The 7949-nt window shown below is 37.4% G+C and overlaps 1 long non-coding RNA gene across 1 annotated transcript; it reads right to left on the reverse strand.

Moving 5' to 3' along the window:
* Nucleotides 1–214: 214 nt before the first annotated feature.
* Nucleotides 215–3856, reverse strand: LOC121104215. The gene is made up of 2 exons (XR_005836511.1): nt 3383–3856; nt 215–361 (listed from the first exon to the last, which is right to left on the reverse strand). It is a non-coding gene; the product is annotated as an uncharacterized LOC121104215 (long non-coding RNA).
* Nucleotides 3857–7949: the final 4093 nt, after the last annotated feature.

A 7949-nucleotide genomic window follows, 5' to 3' on the forward strand; every position in this document is an offset into this window, starting at 1 on the left:
AAAGGATAAATATGCCCCCAGGTAATATCCAAAAAGAATAAAACTTGAAGGTTTATATGTCTTTCCCGGTAAATTTTAATCTTTTTGGCTTTACTTCTAAATGGATTACTTAAATCTTAACACTACTTTTGGATTTAAACTTACTCTTTTGACCACCACAGCATGACAAGTGATACTATTTACTTCATTTTTTTATGACTTTTTTATTTTTTGACAGCAGGAAGAAAACAAAGGAAAAAGTGAAGGCAACTTCTCATTTTCCAGGAAAGTGAGTGGACAAACACGGAAGCGGTTCGTCACTCTGGGAGCATTAGGCTTTGTCACTTGTGTCCGTCAATCCATATTCATTCATCACCGGAGTCTAAGCCAGGAAGATAAGAAATGCCGATTAGACCTTCCTCTTCCCTGGAAGGCCTCCATGAATCTGAAGGCTCTGTCTTACTCAACAACTATAATTTATCTTCCTTTCTTTTTTTCAGCTCTGTTGATATACAAGTATTGATTAACTAGACAGGATGGAGGAATGAGAGGAGGCAGAGCCTTTCCTGCTAAACACGTGGTTCACTTACTACGTGACAGCTGCTCACTAGCTTCTCGGGGTGAGACCAAGTTGGCAGGACGACCCCATATTTATTGTGAGGCTGAGGAATGCTATTAACATCTAGACTGATTTAGAGGGAGGGTAGGAAAAGGTGCCTTTTTGAGTTTCAGGTAATAGTTTCCCACTGCTGGGAAGGTCAAGACCTAACGCGTTAGCATATCTTACACAGCTGATCACAGTCTGGCTCCTTCCTAGCTTTCCTGCCTTAGTGCCCACCATTCCCCTACCAAATCTACCCCAATCTGCCCAAAATTTTTACCTCTGTGGCTCCATGCACTCCTTTTTTCCACCTGAAATTCTCCCTCAGATATCCCACACATCTTCCAAGGCCCAGTTTCAACATCGTTTCCTTAGAGAAAGCTGCACTCACCTCCTTCTCCCTCCTCTTTGTTCTTATAGACTTTCTTTTTCTTTTTTTTTTCTTTTTTTTTAAGATTTTTTACTTATTTATTTGACAGAGAGAGAGGCAGCGAGAGAGGGAACACAAGCAGGGGGAGTGAGAGAGGGAGAAGCAGGCTTTCCACTGAGTGGTGAGCCCGATGCGAGGCTCGATCCCAGAACGCTGAGATCCCGACCTGAGCCAAAGGCAGCCGCGTAACAACTGAGCCACCCAGGCGCCCCTCTTATAGACTTTCTATATGCTTCTATTGAAGCTGGGTGCAAATATTAATATGCTAACCTGTTTTAATATGGAAATGTTGTTTTCTTCCCCACTTCCGCTGCAATTGTAGAATGAAAGGAAATATATCCTCTCACTATCTGGGGGCATTAGAAGATTTTATTCCTGGCCTCCAGAAATATTAGGAAATGTCATTTCATGAGTTCTATTATGAGAGAAGAGAATGGAGGAAAATTTATGGAGAATACAGAGGGAAACATGGGACTCAAGAGGACTAAGGAAAAAAGGAAGCAAGTGCAGGGAAGGAAATGGAAAACGAAAGGGTTCCTGAGGCCTGAGAACCAATGGAAGCCATGTTGAAACTGAGTCCTTGCCCACAGACAGCTCAGCTTTCATCTTCATGGAGAGCCTCCCATCCTCTGCACCCAGGGTCTGTGCCATCTGATCCCTCTTCTGTATCAAAGAGGATGCCCCTTTTCCCTTTCCTCCTTCCCTCACTTCTCCTCTGAGTGTACTCATTCTCAACTGCCACTTCACCAACCACCAGCAGATATTACTTGATTCTTATCCTATCAAATCTCCCCACACACCAGGAAATCCATAAAGCCATAGGGACAGGGGGTCCTGAACACTCAGTGATGGGGGAGACCTATATTTATCCTAGAGAGTGGGGAAAGTTCACTTTCTGAGCAAACTAGAGACCTATAAATGGGATCATATTTGGTGATAGCCCTTCATTAATGTCTCTCTCTCTAACTTGACTATAAGCTCAAGGCCCACGTCCCATTCATCACTGATTTCCCAGAAATATCTGTAATGAAATAAATTTGTAGTAAATGTTAGTTCAATTAATACCTAAAAGAAAACTGCTTGTTTTTTCCCTAAAAATATGCGTTGTATTTTTGTAGTAGGTAAAAGTTTTGAAAAGTTTTCTCTGTTATTACTTTTTTAAGTAAACATTTATTTGTTGAGCACCTACTATGTCCAAGTTACTGATACAGGTAGAGAAGAGGGGAGAGATGTTATAGGAATGGATAAATTTAAAAATTACATTTAATGTGAGGTGGTTCAAAATATCAAAGTTATCATTTTTATAAGAGCCAACATTCATAGCCAAAATGTTAACATGTTAACATAATTTAATCGCAATCATTAGTACACATCATCACTTTATAATGGGCACTAAAAAATTAAGTTTTCAACAGATATCCCCATAAATCCTGCCAATGGTATTCTAGGCTGTGTGTTGTAGAAAAGGACTTTGACAACCACCAACTCTGGGCTCATAAACACTGAGGGAAAAAGTGCTCAACACCAGCATTTGTATGAGTAAAACACTCTGTTACTTGTAATCTGTGCTGGATTGCAGAATTCATGATTAGAATTTAAGTTCCAGAAGGAGAATTATAATGCCTTCTACTGTTTTTCTTCAAGCACAGACAGGATTGAACCTTGTTATCTGGCAATTCAAAACAACTAACACTTCAAGCTGTGATATGAGGAGTGATGAAACAGATCAAATGTATAGGTAAGTAATGAGCCTATGGCTGAAGTTTAAAAGCAGGGTTCAAAGACTTATACAGCTGAAGGGCTTGAGTTTATCTCACAACAAGACTACTCAGGCCAACTCAGTAGGTTCATCTCCTCCCTGCTTTCTTTCGCCCTCAATTCTCTACTTCGTCTCCTTTATACCAAACCCCCTTTCGTCTTTACCCTTCTAACTACATTCTCCTCACTTACAAGATGAGCTGTGAACTAAATGATGCTCCAAGAAGAAAACGCATCCACACATCCCTATATAGGCAAAATTCCTTTATTCTTTCCTTTCACTTATCCCTTGATGTGGTACTGGAAGCATATTAATATTTACATACTTTCTCTGGTCAATTTTCCCACATTAGTCCGTACAGCTACAGATGCTCCTCCCAGATTGGGGAAGGGCTTCACTGAGTGACCATGAACATGAGCTACATGTTCTTCTGGACAAGGTCTTCTTAAAGCAACTGTAAAGAGGCAATGGACTTGAATGGTGCACACCTTTGGAGTACGCTAAAGCTTAACTTGTAGATACCAGAACTACCAGCCAATTGTCACCAAATAAATAAATAAATAAATAACCTAAAGAAATTCAGTTACTCAAATGAAAACATCAGTTAACCTACCGTGTTGTTGTCAAGTCCACAAAACAGCTGGTTGAATTTTAAATTCTTTCACTTTCCAATAGTAACTTTGCAGGGCAGTCACTGCAAATACAGTGTATCAGGTTATTGAAAAAACTAAGTACCAGACGGCTGCAATGCAAAGCATTTAAGCTGAAAACTTATTTGGGAACCGGACTGAAGTAGAATTACCTTTCTCTCTGTAATGGTTGAAACTCTACCTCAAAAGCAATCAATGGTCATGACATGAAAAAAGTAAACATAAGTCATTGTACAAAAGATTATGAAGTAAATTCCAGCATTGCCAAAATAATAAAAACTTACAAGGAGTTAAACTCAAATATGCTGCAGCACTGACACTTTAGTCTTAAGCAACCTCTTGAAATCCAGGGCCACCACACAAACTGGTGGGGCATCATCCACTTTTATCTGTAAAAGCCATATATTTAATTGTGACCTATAATTCTCCTATAATAAATGCTGGACAAAAAAAAAAGACACTTCTTTTATGCCATATTTCTTTTCTCTAAAAGGGGAATTACAACTTCTGATTCTACAAAGGGAGTTTTGGAGCACTGATAAATATTAAATTTGCCCATCCCCTCCCCTGGAGATTTGAATTCATCAAATCTGAAATGGGGTTCAAAGAGCTTGCTTGCTTGCTTTCTCTCTTTCTTCCTCTTTTTTACTTTTCATTTTTAAATAATTTTAGACTTACTGAAAAGCTGTTTAAAAAATACACCCAGGTTTCCCAATATTAGCATCTTAGACAATCACCAGATTGTCTTAGTACAACACCAGAATATTAACATTAACACAAAGCTCTTAATTAATTGAAGTGGGTTAAGTTGTGGCCCCAAAAAGGTATCTCCAAGTCTGAAGCCTCAGCATATGTGAATGTAACCTTATTTTTTTTTAAGTGGTCTTTCCAGCTATAATTAAGGATCTCAAGATGAGATCATCTTAGATTAGCAAGGTAGACTCTAAATTCAATGACAAGTGTTCTACAAGAAAAGATGACACAGAGGGGCACCTGGGTGGCTCAGTCGGTTAAGCATCTGCCTTTGGTTCAAGGAATGATCTCAGGGTCCTGGGATCCGGCCACGCATTCCCTGGGATTCTCCCTCTCCCTCTGCTGCTCCCACTGCTTGTGCTTTCTCTCACTCTCTCTCTCCCTCTAAGTAAACTAAATAAGTAAAATCTTTAGAAAAAGATGACACAGGCAAACGAAGAGAAACAAGGGAGAAACCTTGTACAGAAGAAGAGATCTGAGTTTCATTGCCACAAGCCAAGGAACAGCTGAATCAGCCAAAGCTGGAAGCAGCAAGGAAAGATCCTCCCCTAGAGTCTTTAGGAAGGAACCAACCCTGTCAACGCCTTGATTTAGTACTTCTGGCCCACAAAACTGTGAAAGAATAAGTTGCTGTAGTTTTAAGAGATACAGATTTCTGGTGCTCTGTTATAGTAACCCCAAGAAACTAATACATACAGGTAACAACAATAAATAAAATAAATATTGTCTATCATTTCTGAGTACAATCACCTCTGCTTACTCTCAATAAGGGACTGGCTAATTGCAAAATTATTTTTCAACGTGGCTTATGTCCTACACTATACTCTCTTCCCCTCTGTTCTAACTTTATTATTTCTTTTTTTTTTTAAGATTATTTATTTATTTATTTGACAGAGAGAGACACCCAGCGAGAGAGGGAACACAGCAGGGGGAGTGGGAGAGGAAGAAGCAGGCTCCCAGTGGAGGAGCCTGATGTGGGGCTCGATCCCAGAGCACCGGGATCACACCCTGAGCCAAAGGCAGACGCTTAACGACTGCGCCACCCAGGCGCCCCTAACTTTATTATTTCTTAAATGGCCTTTCAGAAATATGAAATTTCTAAAGGAGGTTTCCAAAGCTAATTGGTTGATCAAGGAGGATTCAATATTCTTCATAAGTAATTTATTGAGTATATGCACCAAATTTTGTGATTGTTAAGCTTTGACATAGAAAAAAAGCAACATTGCCAAGGAACTAGGAAAAGCTTTTTTTACATAAACAGTGACACAGATGGATTTTCATATGTTAAAATACTTTAAGACATTTTAAATGTGCATGGCATTTCAACTGGATATCAAGTTAATGTAATATATTTAACTTTCACGTTACATAAATAATAGGTGAAGAGAAGATTGTAAGCTTGATATTTTTGAACCACATGTTTTGATGTATAATCCATAAACAGGAAACTTGGACTACATTAAATGATCAAAAATATGTTGACACTGGAATTTCTGGTGATTGGTTTATCCAATTCTGACATTTCAGGGTATGACTAGTGATGTGTTTCAAAGTCATTTGATACACATAATCAATTAGAACAAATAAATGAAGTTACATGATTCTTAATAAGGTATTCTTTGAATCTATCACTCTGCCCACAACTGTAAATATGGGTTTTGCTCAAGAAAAATCTTTTAAAATTTTATGTGAAATGTAAGAACATGTATTTTATCCTACCATGTAAATAAGCACTGATCTATAAGCCTAAGAATTAAAGTGAACCATTCTTCATCAAAGTAAACATTTTAGTGGGAAGTAAAAGGGGCTCACAGCCCTTTCAAGGATAAAGAATAGTTCCTTATCTGAAGGGAACCCATTGCCTAATGCTGCCAAGTATGGAAAGATTCTGGTGAAATCTCAAGAGAGACCTTAAAAAAAGAAAAAAAAAAAAACCTGGCAGGTTTGAACACTTAAACTACCTTTAACCTTTCCTTTGACTGTGAAATATATTCCAATATGATTGACTCTTAATAATCTTCCTTATATTCTGAAGAGGTAAATACAAATTTTCACTTTAATTGACCTTTATGTCCTATAATCTGAGAAATCTAACCAACATCCCTGTCATATAATACCAAGTAGATTTTCTTTTATTATGAAGTGTAACTGATTTCCCACTTCTCTTGACACAGCTCAATAGAATGAATGTGTGGTGATTAATATATTCCTATCTACATCAAAGGTACTAAGAAATATAACACAATCAATGACAAGTTTGTTTTTAAAAATCAAAATGTGAGGATTATAAATGTAAATTTCATTTCCCTTCTCAATAAATATATTCTGCAGCTGTTTCAAAAATATGGAAAGCTGAATCTAAAAAAAATCCAGATATATTTCTAAATATTAAAGAAAGGATATTATTCTCTGCTCAAAAACAGGAATACTCAACATTATCTAGATGTCAGTCCTTCCCAACTTGATCTATAGATTCAATACTATTCCAATCAAACTCCCAGAAAGTTATTTTGTGAATACTGACAAACTGACTCTAAAGTTTATATGGTGAGGCAAAAGACCCAAAAGAGCCAACACAATATTGAAAGAGAAGAACAAACACAGAAGAGTGACACTACCTGACTTTAAGATTCACTTAAAAGCTACAGTAATCACAACCATGTGGAATTTATGAAAGAATAGACAAACAGATCAATGGAACAGGATAGAGAGCCTAGATATAGATCAATATAAATATAATCAACAGATCTTTGGCAAAGGAGCAGAAGCAATACAATGGGGAAAGACAGTCTTTTAAACAAATGGTGCTGAAACAGTGAGAGATCCACATGCACAAAAATTAATCTAGACACAGGCCTTACTCCTTCACAAATCAAAAACAATCATAGACCTAAATGTAAAATGCAAAACTACAAAACTCCTTAAAAAAGTAGAAAACCTAGATGATCTTGGATGTGGTGAAACTTTTTAGATACAACAACAAAGACAAAATCCATGAAATAAATAACTGATAAGCTGTATCTCATTAAAAGTAAAAACCTCCGCTCCGCAAATGACAATTTCAAGACGATGAGAAGAAAAGCCACAGACTAGGAGAATATATTTGTGAAATACCTATCTCATAAACACTGTTATGCAAAATATACAAAGAACTCTTAAAACTCCACAATAAGAAAACAAACTAATTAAAATTTTGGTCAAAGACTATAGAAGACACCTCTCCAAAGAAGACATACAGATGTCTTATATAAGCATATAAAAGGATGTTCCACATCATATATCATCAGAGAAATGCAAAATAAAACAATGAGATACCACAACACACCTATTAGAATGATAAAAATCTAGAACACGGACAGCACCAAATGCTGACAAGCACGTGGAGCAACAGAAACTCTCATTCATTGCTGGTGGGAATGTAAAATGCTATAGCCAATTTGGAAGAGTTTGGTGCTTTCCTACAAAATTAAACATACTCTTATCATATGATCCGGCAATCATGCTCCTTGGTATTTATCAAAGAAGTTGAAAACACATCTACACAAAAAACTGCACACAAGTGTTTATAGCAGCTTTAGTCCTAACTGTCAAAGCCTAGAGGTAACCAAGATATCCCTCAGTAGACGAATATATAAACAAACTGTGATACATCCAGACAATGGAATATTATTCAGTGCTAAAAAGAAATAAGGGGTGCCTGGGTGGGATAGTCGGTTAAGTGTCCAAATCTTGGTTTTGGCTTAGATCATGATCTCAGGATCGTGAGATTGAGGCCCA

This window comes from Ursus maritimus, unplaced genomic scaffold (genome assembly GCF_017311325.1).
Source record: "Ursus maritimus isolate PB19 unplaced genomic scaffold, ASM1731132v1 scaffold_20, whole genome shotgun sequence".
In the NCBI taxonomy this organism is placed as follows: Eukaryota; Metazoa; Chordata; class Mammalia; order Carnivora; family Ursidae; genus Ursus; species Ursus maritimus.